The following is a 15,794-nucleotide window of genomic DNA, read 5'->3' on the forward strand; positions in this document are numbered from 1 at the left end:
AGCACTGCGCAGGCGCGATGCGGCCACCGCTGTCAGTCCGAGCGGGGCGGGGCCAGGGCACCCGCCGTCTCCAAGGCAACTGGGCGGCGAGGGAAGGACAGCCTCTACCTCCACCTTGTCTTAGCAACGGCGGCGGGAGGTGGGAGGCGACGAGAACAGTCCCTCTAAATTGCCATAGCAACGAGGAGACGAGACAGCCTCATAAATTTACGGCGGTACCGAGGGAACGCGCTTACCTTGTCACCATGGCAACTGGGAACAGCCCCTTCCTTTTCCCTTAACAACAGGGTAACAGTTCCTCCTCCCTAACTGATCACAGAAGGAACAACCATTTACACTTGATTCAATAGTAGCCAGATGACGGGTTCTTATCTGTCTCATCGCTACTGCAAAGGAGAAAGAGAGTATTTCTTTCCTTTCAGCAACACGAGAGAGCTAAGGCTGGGTTTTCTCTCCTCTCTTGGTTTATGGCTTTCAATGGCAGCCTGTTACTCTAATCCCCAAATTCAATTTTTCTCTACCTGTGTTAAACATTCCTTTTTGTCTCCTACCAGAAAGTCTATACCTTTACCCCTAAATCGAGCTACAAAATCGTCTATACACATATCACAAGTTTTTATCCACCTTATTGTCCCTCCTAATGCATTTATAATCAATTCCTGTTTCTTCATCTTGCCCACTTAGCCAGTTTAAATTCTCCCCCCTCATAACTAGCTCCCTCCTTGATGTGGTCATTGATGTTCGCGAATTCCCGATTCCAAGTCTGCTTTCACAGATCTCCCCAGTTCTCCTAGATCCCTCTTCTTGTCCACACCTACTGTCCCTGTCCTCCAGTGCTCTGCCCAGGGTTCCACTATGCTCACCCCACTGTGATTTCATCAGCTTCGTTCTCTTTGTGCAAATTATTTCTAGGTCTCCCTCCCTCAGCCCTGACTACCATGGATAGCTTAAGGTTACCTCTGTACCCATCTTGTACATACCTTCTTTTATTACACACATCTGACGGTATTGTTCTTGATTCACATGTGTCTCCTCAGTCAGACTACATGCCCCTTGTGGGCAGGAATACTGTCTTATTCATCTGCTCCCTCAGCATCTAGCACTGAATATGACACATAGTAGGCAGAGTTCCAGTAAGTGTTTATGTAATTGAATCAACTGAAAGATTTTCTTCAAAGATTCTCCAAAGATTTTCTTTGACCCCAAGAAATGGGTGAAAGGAATCAAAAGGTTAAAAACATTTTTTTGTTGTTGTTCTTCCTCACTTTCTCTGACCTAATACCTCAGAGTCTCCACCAACATTTTCCTTATGATCTTTACACGTATTATATCTTTAAGTACTACTGCTACTGTTATACCTCTCTCACTCCCTTAGCTCTCAATCTTAATGCCCAAACTCCAGTCATCTATTAATTTTGAGACTCTGGCATTCTCTGTTTCCTGACTCCTCATCTCTAGCTAGTCTCCTTTCTACACTATCCCAAATGTTTCCACTAAATAAACTTCCTCACAAGGTACTGACCTCCTCCATGACTCCTGTCACCCTCCTTAATCAGTGCAAGCTCTTCATGCCATACCATCCTACCACCTCCTAACGCAGCTCGGATAGAGCCCTCTTGGTGACCATCATTGGATTCTGCTGGGCTTGTTGACATGCCAGAGATGCTGCATTCTCTTCAAATGACTCAGAAGTAAGAATTCATAGGCTGGCATTCTTTTCCGAGTCTCCCTTTGAGCGCCCAAAGATTCCACCCCAGGACTATGGGTGTCAAAGCACTCTGACTGAGCCCATTTTCTCAGGGGAGAAGGAGATGACAGCTGATTACACACATAGTGAGTAAGAAAAGAAAGGGGCACAGCATATGTTGAGTCAAGACAGTCTCCTCCCATTCAAGGCAATTCTCAGAAAGGAGAGGGTTTCTTGTAGAGGGTAATTCCCAGGACAAACCAAGTGCAGGCTACACCTTTTCCTAAGCCACAGAGTTGGAGAACTGAAGCTGTTCCTAAACGTATCTATAGTGTGTCTGGGTGTCACAAAGACGAGGGGAAATTTTCAGACTCAGTTTATTTTGCTTTTCCATTCTGAATTTCCAGCTTATCTCCATGATTGTAGGTGTGGACTTGGGTGGTGTAGATAGCCCTGAGTCAACCTGAGAAAAGACTATGATCCTTGTAGCCCTACACATTCATCATATGTGGGATAAAGGACCATTCTACAAAGAGTTTCTGCATAACCTTCACTCAGGTTCTCATCTGGTAATATTTTACTGTGTGTCAGTTACCTGTTGCTGCAAAACCAATCACTCCAACTTTGTGGTTTATAAAACAACCATTTCATTATCTCCGTTTCTGAGGGGTGGGAATTCAGAAAGAGCTCAGCTGGGTGGTTCTGGCTCAGGTTTCTTATGTGGTTACAGGGGCAGCCTAGACAGCCCTCTCTCCTCATGTCGTCTCAAAGTTTGCTTTCTCACAACATGGTGGCTTCGGGGCAGATGGACTACTTATATGGTATTTGAAGGTTTCAAGGACAAGTATAATAGTGAGTAAAGAGAAAAACTGCTTCCCTTTTTATAACCTAGCTTCAGACATCACTTCTGCCATATCCTATTGGTTGAAAAAAAAATCACGAAAGTCTACCTAATATCAAAGGAAGGGAAAATAGACCCCACCTCTTAATGGGAGCAATGTCCAAGTCACATAATAAGAGCATGTGGATGGGACATATTGTTGAATCATCTTTGAAAAATGCAATCTGTCACTCTTGACTGTCTAAAGACAACAATTCAGATCCCACTCAATGCAAAATACACTCATCCCCACCCTCAAGACCCCCAAGTTTTGTTCTGTGACAGCAGCACCTTGGAGTCCAGGATCTCGTCGTTTAACTCATGTCCCAGAGTGGGTATGGCTCTTCAGCCCCAGTTCCTTGGATGTAATTCCTTGAGTACCAGTCCTCTTGCTATGAAGACCTGTGAAGTAAAAAGACACATCTTTTGCCATATACACACTCGGCATACCCTAGTGGCACAGGCGTGGGATAATTGCTACAGACATTATTTCAAAAAGAAGAAAAACAGAAGGCTCACACAGGAGTTACTAGTTCATAGCAATTCTGAAATCTAATGGGCACACATGGCCAGTTCCTGGTGTAGGGCTTGGAGCCACTCCCATTTATTTACAACTGTGTTGACGTGGATTTTTTTCCCCCAATGGGTTATAATCCTTTCTTCTTATTATTTGTTTGGATGCCCAATTTGTCACAGATTTGGCCAGTGGAAGAAACTTCAGGTTGGCTCCTGTGTCCTTTGGATTTGTCCTTGTCATTCTTTAAACATTTCCTTGTTTTGGGCACAAGGTGTTCCAAGCTCATCTTGTATGTTCCCTGCCTCAGCCCTGAAATTGGCCATTCACCAGGAGCCATGGCTCCTCCTGACTTTGTGACATGCCTTTTAAAAATTCTCCCTTGCTCCCTAAGTCTGCCCTTAAACATCCCCAGGATTCCCATCTCATTTCCCTCTCTCCTCCCTCTATGCATACTCTCTATATGTGTATAATCAGCTATTCCCGTGACTTCTGACTCTGTATCTCCATCCTAATCAGTTCTTCCAGCTGTCAGACCTGTGTATGTAATTGCCCTCTGGATATTTCCACCGTATGTCCTACAGGTACCTCAAACTCAATGGACTTAAATTAAACTTATTTACCATTCTCCTTCAAAACCTAACCTTCCTATATCCCCTAATGCTGTTAATGACATAACTATCCAAGAAAAACCTGAGGGTGATCCTAACCCACCTCTTCTCCCCAACTCTCTCTAGCAGAACAATTCGTACTATCAATTTCACTTTAAGTATCTCTCATATCTGTTCGCCTTCTTTATCTCTATCACCTTTACCATCCTTTGCCTGGGTTATTGCAGAGCCCACACATAGTCTCTCTGCTTCCAGTCTCTCCCACCTCTGACCCATCCTCAACACCATTGCTACAAGGCTCTTTCTAGAAGAGAATCTATCAACATAACTCCTCTGCTTAAATCCCCATGATTGCCCTTCTCAAACTGGCAGAAGCAACTTCTGGGCATGGGGATTCATTTAAAGGAACAGAGTGAGGGGGTATATAATAGTTATATCTTCCTCAAGTTTAAATTTTATTTAGAGATTCAGGAAAACCTGAAAATATTTTTTTTTTAAAAAACAGACATATGATGAAGCTGAATGCAAGATTCACAGAATTTTAAAGACAAGATGTTTAAGAGGGTTTGATCTCAAGACACCTCCATGCCTGAACTATCCATAATGCCTTTTGGGGGTACTTTAGGGGGAAGTTTGAGAAACACTGGCTTGAAGGATTAAAGTTCAGGCTCCTTCACATGGTGGACAATCTCTGTTATAGTCTGGCCCCTACCAGACTTTCCACTTCTCCTTCCACTCCTTTTATGCCCCCCAGTCTCATTACCTCTCACCGTATATATGTCAGCCACAAAGAGCAAACACTTGCAGTTGGCCAAGCAAGCAGTTCTGTTTCATGGCCAAGCCAGTGTTTCAGGGTTCTCCCAGCTGGGAGTCCACCTTCCCTTTATTAGGGAAATTCCTATTCACTCTTCAAGACCAGCTTTAGTGTCATCTCCTCTGTGACACTGTCAGGGACCTCCCCTCGGCAGCTGACATATTCTCTTTGGTATCAGGTACGTTCTTTGTCCTGGTTCCCCATCATCTTGTGTTATGATGCTTGTCCGCATCTCTCCCCACCAGAAGTCCTCACTCTCAGACCATCTCTTATTTACCTTCATGTTCTTAGCACCTTACATGGGACTAAAAACAGCCAAGCAAGTTAAAAACAACCTGACCTTTGGTGCATTGCCCAGGGTGACTGGGGAAGCTAAGTGGTGGAGGGAGTCTAAGAGAGTGGGTTAACTCTGACTGATGGGGGCTGAATTTTAGATTGGCTACTGCAGGGCCACCTGGTTGTGAGATGGAGGCAAGGAGGAACTGCGGTGCTGGTAACTGTTACCGACAGTGTTCATTATTAATTCGAAACTAGCTAAAAGTAGATCAAGGCACTCAAATAGGACTGATTCTCATGTATAGGGAATCCTTGATGTGGTTTTAAAATTTACAGGGGACTCAAGGAAGCCATATGTCATTTTACTGAGGAATGAATTTTAATCACAAGACTTGAAGCAGAAGACCTTATCGAAGAGTGGATCTAACCCTTCCCCCAGTTGGAGCTGCACAAGCCTTGGGTCCAATACTTCTTTTTTTGTATGACTTTGGCCTTGGTTTTTCTCATTTGTTGTTGTGATGGTTAAGTGAGATAAAGTATGAAAAATGCCTAGCAGTGCCTGATACAAAATAAATACCCAACAAAGGATAACTATCAGTAATAACCAAACTCTCATTAGAGTCAAGAGGTCACTTGATTTCCCCCTCAGTTATACCCTGTCACATTACAGGAGCAGACATGCAATTTTAGAATTTGCCAAGGTCTTACACCTGTGAACATTAATATGACCTGCAGTATCCGGAATGAACAGCAACTCTAGACCAGCAGCTTAGACTGCAAGATGTTACCTTGCTTTTTGTGGAGAACGCCCCCCCACCCCACGATGATCGGGTGCTTGATAAAGGCTTGGATTAACTCGGATGAGTTTGAGGTGGCCTCGGGCCCCAGGAAGCTTCTCTTTCACCTGCCCCAGCTTTTGCTTCTGCATCTGCTGTTCCTGCTCTTCGTGGGCACAAACATTTCTTCTCTCTGCAGCAATCGCCACCTCAAACATCAGGGGCCGATTCACAAAAAGGCAGCGTTAGACAGAGATTAGGGCACGGTTTGGGAGCTACAGGGACTTGAGTTGAAATTCTAAATCCATCACTAACTCTACGGCAAGCTATTTAACCTAGTCTTTTTATCTGTAAAGTAGGGAAAATAATAGTAAAAATCGCAGAGACTGAACATAAGGGTTAGATGGGTGCTAAGGACAGGGCTTGGTGTGTTGCGGGCATTCAATAAACAGTATCAGCTGTTATTTTTATTTAAAAAGTGAAATGGTACATTCTCTGTAGAGACCTTCCCAAAGTAGTTAAAGCTCTTTGCTACCCTGGCACTTTTATTTGACTCTCTCTTACGGTGTTTCATATTTATAAAGGGGAAACTAGCATTTATTCACCTGCTACAATAGCCAGGCATGAAATGCATACCATTCCCTGTAACCTTGGTCACTTCCTGAGGTTGGTATCATTCACGTTTTCACAATAAACAACAGAGGCTCAGAGAGGTTAACTAACTTGCCTGAGATTACAGAGCTAGTGAGCATCAGAAGCAGAGTTTGAACCTAAAGCCAATACCAAAATCCAGATTCCCATTATCCCATGCTTCCTGCGCTTTCTTTACTATAATTACTTGTTAATATATATTTCCCCCAAACTAATCTCTAAATTCAGAAGCTTCACTTGTTCATTTTTGTAGTATCTAACATGTGCCTGGTAGATAATCTATAAGCATATATTAAAGGGAAGGTGGAAAACTCATGTAAGTAAACCTAGAGTTGCCAGATACATACAAGATACTTAATTGAATTTGAATTTCAGATAAACAACAAATAATCTTTACATATAAATATGCAACAGACACTATTTGAGACATATCTACACTAAAAACAAAAAAATTATTTGTCATCTGAAATTCAGGTTTAACTGAGAATCCTGTGTTTTCGTTTGTTAAATCTGGCAATTTTAACCTAAACCTTGAGATTGGCCTTGAAAGGGACAACTTCCCCAGGAATTCTCCTAGCAGCAGAAGGGCCACTATGGCCCCTCACTCACACTCAAGCTTGGCCTGATCTGGAGCTGCTCTGGAGGCTGGGACTGAGGCCATGGTAACCTGGACAGATCTGCCTTTCTTGGGCTTTACCAGTTCACCTAGGTTAAGTCAGCCTTGGCACCTTAAGCCAAAGAAGCAGCTACTGATGAGCTTAAGGCGCCACCTGGAGGCCTTTATAGGTAGTACTGTGGCCAGTGGCCATCCCATGGACTCAGGACTTCGGGGAGCAGAGAAAGGCCAAACAAGGCAGAGACAGAGTAGAAGAGGACACCAGCCTAGAAGTGGAAAGGGGCAGGGGAAGATATACCTTTCTGGAATAGTCAGTGCATAGCGGCTGCTGGTCAGCCTGGGAGCTGAAGGCACTTACTTTCCAAAGACCGTCATTGCTTAGGGCTTCACTTCCCCAGGGCCCTCTGCCTCTCTGGCTGTTCCTTGCAGTCTCCAGGAAGCCACTGCCTTATGAGAAGCATCACAACCTCCATTCTGGAGGCTTGGTGCCACATTTCAAGATGAGGATGAGTGGCATGAAAACAATGCCATGGACTGATAGCTGACAGAATGGGAGCAACATATTTGCTTAGAGCAGTGGTTCTCAAAGTTTGCTTCTCAGCACACCTGAGAACTTAATAAAAATGCAAATTCTTAGGCTCCACACCGGATTTACTGAGTCAGAAGTTCTAGGGGTGGGGCCTAGTGAGCTGTGTTTAAATAAGCCTTCCAGGTAATTCTGATGTCATGCTGGAGTTGGAGAGCTACTTGCTTAGAGGGAACATGAGTGGGGTGGTCAGGGTGGAGCCTACCATAAAGTGCACAGACGGGAAGAGTCGTTACATGAATGAGGTGGCTCTTTGTTCTGTGCGCCTCCAGAGGGAAGAACTAGGGCAAATGGGCACAAGTTGCAGAGGGACAGAATTTAGTTACAATTAAGGAAGTAAGAATGAACAAACAGAGCTCTGGGGGAATGGGATAGTATGCCTGGTTAAGGCTCTTCTCTGTCACTGGACTAAGTGTCCTGAGTCCTGGGTTAGATGATCTGTCAGGGGCGTGGTTGAAACTTCTGCGGAGGTTAAATTAGATGTGTGTAAGGAATCCCCAAACTCAGATAACCCACAATTCATTCTTGCAAATCACCTTTTCTTCTTCAGTTCTCTTTTATCTAGAGTAGGGCAATAGACTCAAGGACATAGTAAACAATCTTATGGTTACTTGGGGAAAAAAGGTGGGAAGGGATAAATTTGGGAGTTTGAGATTTGCAAATGTTAGCCATTATATATAAAGATAGATTAAAAAAACAAACTTCTTCTGTATAGCACAGAGAACTATAGTCAATATCTTGTAATAATCTTTAATGAAAAAGGATATGAAGATGAATATATGTATGTATATGCGTGAGTGGGACATTGTGGTGTACACCGGAAATTGACATACTGAAACTGACTGTACTTCAATTAAAAAAAAAACAAACAATAGGGCATTACTTTTTGGTTGTTCTGAAACAACCAGACCTCCTTCAGCTAAGTATTTATAGTACATTGAAACAAAAGAGGAAATACTGGACCAAAGAGCTTTTCTAGCCTCCTGGTCAGGATTTTCTCAGGATTGCTCCTTTCTGGACCAATTGCCCTCTAGGCTGCTACACCGCTGCCCTCCAGGGAATTCCCTCTACCACCATTCCTTATCCTCTTACCTGTGCTGAATCTCCTATCTCCTTTATCCCATGTCTTTCTATTTTTTATTATAGCTTAATATGTTGGGACACACCCTCAAATGGATTCCCAAGAAAGGGTACAAGGAAGGTCAAACTTTTAAATCTTGCATGTCTGAAAAATGACTTTTCATTGATCCTTGTTTGGGACAGATTGGTTGGGTATATAATTCTAGGTTGGAAATTAATTTCCCTCAACATTTAGAAGACATACTCCATAGTTTTCCATCTTCTGGTATTTTGTTGACAAATCAGGTGGTATTCAATTTCCAATTCTTTGTACGTAGCTAGTGCCTTTTTCTTGCTAGCTCTTCAAGCATTATTTCCATTATTTAGAAATGTCATGATGATGTCCCTTCAGTCTGGAAACTCATGTCTTTCAGACAATTTGGAATTTTTCTTGATTATTTTTTAAATAAATACCTTTTCCTTGATTTTTCTGTACTCCTACCTCTGAAACTGCATTTAGATTGATCATCTAATATTCTTGTCTTTCACTCTGATTTTTTTTTCTGATTTTTTAAATAAGTTTATACTCTTTGGGAGAGTTCTTTATCTTGTAAGTTTTCATTGACTCCTTGAATCATCTCAGTTTCCTCTGGGATAATTTGTTCTTATGTTTGTTTGGGACTGTCTTTCTTTTGGAGGTTTTCTCATCTTTAAGAGTAAGACATAAATAAGCTTCCTGGAAGATCTGAACTCATCGGTGGGACATGTTGGCTGGGGTGTCTTGCCCTGGGAAGAGGATACGAACTGACCAAATTATTGCAGGACCCGCCTAAATATCAGAATGTGGGTATTTTCTCCTTGGCCAATCAGCTGGCCCAGAGGAATTCTTAGATTTCTTGTCTAGGGGTATATAATCTGTTGTACTGGTTATAGCAGATGACATGGAAAGGAGGCTTGGGTAGGCTGATCTCACTGTTCAGGACTCTGTCCTACACTAACTCCTCCTGAGTTTATCCTCTCCCCTTGGCAGTGGAAGGGAGTGGGACAGCTGCTTGTAGGAGTGGGAGGATCTATGGGTCTAACAGCTCCTCATAGAGAATTTTAGCCAATCTTCCTGCTTCCAGTCCGTGGCTTTTGGAGATCCCTAGGGCCTCTACTCTGGATTTTCTTCTGGGTTCTGGGATATCATATGACTACTGCCTGCTGCCCTTGCTGCCCCAATTTTTGTTGGTATCCTTTATATGCTGTCATGTTATTTCCTGTCTCATTTTCCCTTGTGGCTTAACACCTCTTTTTAAATGCCATGTTAGTGAGGATTTGAGAGGGAATAGAGAGAAATAGGCTTGTTAATCTGCCATATTTAACCATTAATCTACTCATTGACTTTATCTTGTTTTGTTTTAAAAGCAGGGTAAGGTCATAAGTTTAACCCTAAATGCCACTTTAGCTAAAAACACCACAATTTTTATTTTGTATTAAACATTTATATTTTATGTAAACACATCACAACTTAAACTTGTGTTTTTTCCTTTTAATGGATAAATTGTTCAACAGCTTAAAACAGTTTCCAAACATATGGGTTTACTGTTTGTAGTTTATTTCTAAGTTAATTGCAACGTGGGCAGAGAATGAGGTCTGTGCAATATTGATGCTTTGAAATTTTTCGAATCTTGCTTTGTGGTCTAGTAAATGGTCAATTTTTATAATTCTTTTTTTTATTGTGGTAAAAGACATATATCGTAAAATTTACCGTCTTAACTATTTTTAAGTGTACAGTTCAGTGGTATTAAGTATGTATACACTGTTGTGAAGCAGATCTTTAGAACTTTTTCATGTTGCTGGATGGAAACTCTATTTCCATTCAACAGCTTCCCCACTCCCCCGCCCCTGGTACCTACCATTCTACTTTCTTCTTCTATGAGTTTGACTACATCGGGTATCTCATATAAATGGAATCATACAGTATTTGTCCTTTTGTGACTAGCTTATTTCACTTAGCATGATGTCCTCAAGCTTCATCCAGGTTGTAGCATGTGAAGGGAGTTCCTTCATTTTTAAAGCTGCATGGTATTCCATTGTATGCATATACCCCATTTTGTTTATCCATTCATCTGTTAATGGATATTTGAGTTGCGCCCATCCTTTGGCTATTGTGAATAAGGCTGCAGTGAATACGCGTGTGCAAATATTTCTTCAAGATCTTTCTTTCAATTCTTCTGGATATATACACACATTTTTGTGCACTTTCTTAGTTCATTATAAGATATTTCACAGTCCTTATCCATGTTGTAGCATGTGTCGGTATTTCATTCCTATCTATAGTTGCTATTCTATTGTATGAATATACTACATTTTGTTTACCCAAACATCATATTTGGATTGTTTTCACCTTTGGCTATTATGAATCATGCCGCTACAAGTATTAACATACAAGTTTTTGTATAGACACATGTTTTTATTTCTTTTAGGTATATACCTAGGAGTGGAATTTCTGGCTTGCATAGTAACTCTAACTTTTTGAGAAACTGCCAGACCGTTTTCCAAAGTGGCTGTACCACTTTACATTCCCACCACCAGTGTACGAGGGTTCCAATTCCCCAGGTCTCTGCAAGCACTTGTTATTACCTGACTTTTTGATTGTGGCCATCCTAGTAGGTGTGAAGTGAAATTTGATTAGCATCTTCCTAATGACTAATGATGTTGAACTTCTTATGTGTTTATTAGCCATTTGTACATCTTATTCAAAGAAGTGTCTATTTAGATCTTTTGCCCATTTTTTTTGAGTTATTTGTCTTTTTATTTCTGAGTCATATTTACATATTTATAAGTTTCAGACACAAATTCCTTGTCAGATATAAGTTTAGCAAATATTTTCTCCCATTCTGTGGGTTGTCATTTTACTTTCTTTAGAGTATCCTTCAAAGCACAGTTTTTAATTTTGATGAACTCAAATTTATCTGTTTTTCCTTCTGCTGCTTATGCTTTTTGTGTCATGTCTATGAATTCATTGCCAAATCCAAGGTCATGAAGATTTATAAGAGGTTTACAGCTTTAGCTCTTACATTTAAGTCTTTGATCCATTTTGAGTTAATTTTTATATATGATGTGAGGTAAAATTCCAGTTTCATTCTTTTGCATGTGGATATTCAGTTGTTCAGGCATCATTTGCTGAAAACACTATTTTCCCCATTAAATCATCTTGGCATCTTGGTCAAAAATCAGTTGACCATAAACACTTGGGTTGTTTTTTTTTTAATGGGCTCTCAGTTCTATTTAATTGATCTTATGTCTATCCTTATGCCAGCACTACATAGTGCTGTCTTGATTATTGCTGTTTCACAATAGCTTTTGAAATCAGGGAGTGTGATCCTTGCTACTTTATTCGCCTCTCTCTCTCCTGCCAGTGTTGGGGGCGGCCGTTTGTCCTGTGTCCTTCCCTCTATTACAGATCCAAGAATCACTGCTGATTTTTCAGTCCATTCAGCTTTTTACTTGTTAAGATGGAGTAGCAACTAAGCCCCTTATATGCAGAACGGGAAATCGCCATATGCACTTCATTGTATACTTGTTACACTCAAAGCATTTGAATTGAGAAAAAAAGATACATCCCTAATACTTTACTGGGCAAACCCTGTTCCCTTTTTACAGATGTATAGTTTGTCACTTCTTCAAATAGCCTTTTTGAATTTTCCTTACAACCATAATGTTCACCCTCCCTTTCCCAACTGAGAAGCATGAGGTCTTCTTTCTTCCCCTTCCTGGGTTGTAAGAAGCCCCCCTCCTCTACTGGCCAAACAGCAATTCTGGGAGAGGGTCTTAGTTTACATGCATGGATAAAAGAAAGCCTATGCTTCAATTGTTAAAGAATTGAGATGTGACAGTCATGGAGCTGTCACTTGGTGAGGACTCAACCTCCTTCTTCCCTGCATGCAAGGCTCAGTAAATGCCAAAGCTAATTTTAAACCCTGCAACTGTGGTCTTTTATTTCTTGCAACACTTTAAGGTAGTCATGGCAGAATCTGGCGCCACATGGACCCTGATAATGGTGGCAGAGGGTTGCCAGATGAGGCCCTGCATATACATGGTAAGATCCGTTGATGTCTTACCTTCCCAGCAGCTTCCTTACCTTCCTCTGCTGCCTGGGGATACTGTGGTTCAGCTCAGCCAGTGGGAGTTTTTAGTTCAAAAAGCTTTGACATGGTGAGGAGGGTATAGCTCAAGTGGCAGGGCACATGCTTAGCATGCATCAAGGTTCTGGGTTCAATCCCCAGTACCTCCTCTAAAAAAAAATTAATATGTGTAATTACCTCCCCCCTCCCAGACACAAAAAACCAAAAACCATTGACCTACAATGTAGGCATCAGTAAACTCAGCTACCTCTCGCCACCTTTTATATTTTTCCCAAATGATTTCCTAAAATGATTGAATGTCCTGTTTTCACCCTTACACTAGACCAGGGTTTCTCATGCTGGATGCTATTCACATTTTGGGTCAGGCAGTTCTTTACTGGGGGGGGGCTGTCCTGTGCATGTAGGATGCTTAGCAGCATCTCTGACCTCTACTCACTAGATTCTAGTAGCACCCAGCCTCCCAGTTTTGACAATAAAAATGTGTCAAGACATTGCCAAATGTCAATTAGGGGACAAAATCGCCCCTGGTTGAAAACCACTGGGCTTGACTGACTTAATGAATTATTTCAGCTCAAGGGTTTGGAAAGGAGCCCCACCCCTACTTAGATCATGTTAAATCATTATGAACCTGAATATACTGAATTCATTAAAAAAAAAACAACAACATGGAACTGGGATAGCAGAGATTGTCCAAATTACAATTTCACCCTGATCGTTCCTGTAAGCATGATGCCAGATGAAGGCATGAGAGCTGTGGGAAAGTGAGAGTTACAGAAGAAAGGCAAAATCCTTTCATAGCTTCCCATATAGATACCCAGGAGAAATGAAAAAACCACATTTATGGGCATCAAATAAAAACTATAAAAGGTTCCAAAGCACAAGCTCAGACCCTCATAATGCAGAAAAAAATACAGGCTCTGACTGTCCACCAGACCACACTGGGGAGAATTTCCTATAGAAGCCTGGACATGGGACAGCTGAGCATCTGAATGAACCTCAGCAGCTCCCATGCGTGGTGCCTTGTCGTAGAATACCCCTGGTGGAGCCTCCAGGTCCTGCATTGTGTGGACACCTGGAATTCTGTTGGACACCTGTGAGACAGGAACAGGCCCTCAAGGCCCTGCCACCAAAGTCTCCTTTCTTTTGGGGCTCAAAATGCCACTGTCCTCCCCTGAAGACATTGTTCCCCACTGCTTCTGCTCCCCCAGCAGTAAAGGGGTCAAAGACTAACCCCAGGAGGGGTCTAGTTTACTGAAAAGAACTGCTCCAGTGTCTTAAAACTTGGCATCTTTGGGAACTGACCAAAAGGGAACAACTCCCGTCGAGGTAAGCCTAGATGGCAACACTTCAGAGGATAGTTTAAAACCAACAATTCTATGAAAGCAAGAGGCAGCGAGGAGACGATGAAATTTCAATAGGTGTCACTGTAAGCAAATGTGTTTCACTGTGAGTTGCTCTTTGATTTACAGGAGCAAACTCATAGTATTAACATTTTTATATTGAGAGGATCTGCACATATTTGGTAGTTTATGTACTTAGAAAGGAAAATTTTGGCCTATTAGAGTACTTCAGTACAAATTTATAACATAAAACGTAAGACATGAATTTAAACTTAAATCTTACTAAATTTATGTTTAGCAGCAAAACAGCCAATAAACCTCTAAGCTCACTATATTTATAAGTTTATTAGGTTGGTAATAATTATTTAGTACTTAAGGAAGGTACTTAAAAAGGAAACAGAATTTTAAAGGTAGTTTAAACTGTTGTAAGAGGTGTTAATTAAGTTTACAAAGTTTCCTTAAAAGTAAATGATAAAATTTGGTAGGCTTACAACTTTTTTTTTCAGGTTTTCAAAATTCCAGATTTTAATTCTTAATTATGAAAAATTTCCAAAATAGTCAAAAAGAGAAAACACAATGGACCGCCCTGTATTCATCACCTCGATTTAACAATGATCAAGATTTTTAGGCTTCCAACTTTTAATGGAATAATAAGGTCTATAAGCTAAACTGAAAAGCTTAGGAAGGAGTCCTAGGCCTTCACCACTCTGCTGCGTCCACAGCCACTGAGACCTGGTGAGGCCTCCAAGGGCTGTGTGGAGACTCAGGGATCGTCACAGAAAACTCCTTTCCTCACCCGTGAAGAAGGACCCATTCCCCCACCCACCATGCCCTGCCCCTCATCTTGCAATGATGGAAAAACTTTTGACTCCTGACAGGTATATTAATAGCTTAATGAATATATAGGCGTACATAGGTGATCATATATTGTCCAAAGCAGGACACATTTGAAAGTGAAAGGGAGCACTGTTAATAGTTATTCTGGGGCAATAGACGTAAACCAAGATTGCCTAGGCAAATCCAGACAAGATCCTTGTAGCTATACACATGTGGTTTATAGATACGTGTGGGGAAAAGGGGAATAACTCAGCTTCCATCATCATAAGATGGTACCAAGTAGCAACAAAATGTTAGATCCTGTAATGTCTTACCAGAAAAGTACTGAGTCCTTTCAGATGTGTAATCAGCAACACTGTCAAATAGCCTTTTATTAACTTAGGACCATAGGTCTACCTCCCAGTATATCATGAGGTTTCTTCTTCATACCGTGGGTGTCATGAGACACTTCCTCCTCCACCAACGGCAAGGCAATTCTTAGTGTTAGGTTGTACCTGTATCTTAAAGTCAGCCTGTAATTGGAGTGAAGAAATTGAGGGTGATTGTTACCTAGCTACTGACTGGTTCAGCTTTTCCCAAATGCAGATTATCAACGATTAAGCCTTCCTTTAAAGTCTGAGTCTGTGGTCTTTTGTTTTTCCACAACTACATGTGTACAAAGGCAACCAGTGTCTTCCTGGGTTATCTTTTATTTTTTTCCTCCATAAATCACCTGATGATATGCACATGGCCTGTCAAATGTGCAGCCATGCCATTTTTCAAACACTTACAAGGGATTTTTGGCAGTTAACCAAATTCTGGTGTGCTCCCAGGTTATGGGGAAAGAGGGTAACACAGAAACTTCAGCCTAGTACCATCCCAGGGACTCAGCCTCCTTCACCAGCCAGGTAATGGAGTTTCCCCCTGGCTCAGAAACCCCAGGAGAGTTTATACACATTTATATAATTGGCTCATTTCATTATAGCAAGCGCTCTGCCCTAACTGCAGGGTGCTGGGTATTTCTTTTGGTCATGGCCT

This window comes from Camelus dromedarius, chromosome 15, assembly GCF_036321535.1.
Source record: "Camelus dromedarius isolate mCamDro1 chromosome 15, mCamDro1.pat, whole genome shotgun sequence".
Taxonomy (NCBI): Eukaryota; Metazoa; Chordata; class Mammalia; order Artiodactyla; family Camelidae; genus Camelus; species Camelus dromedarius.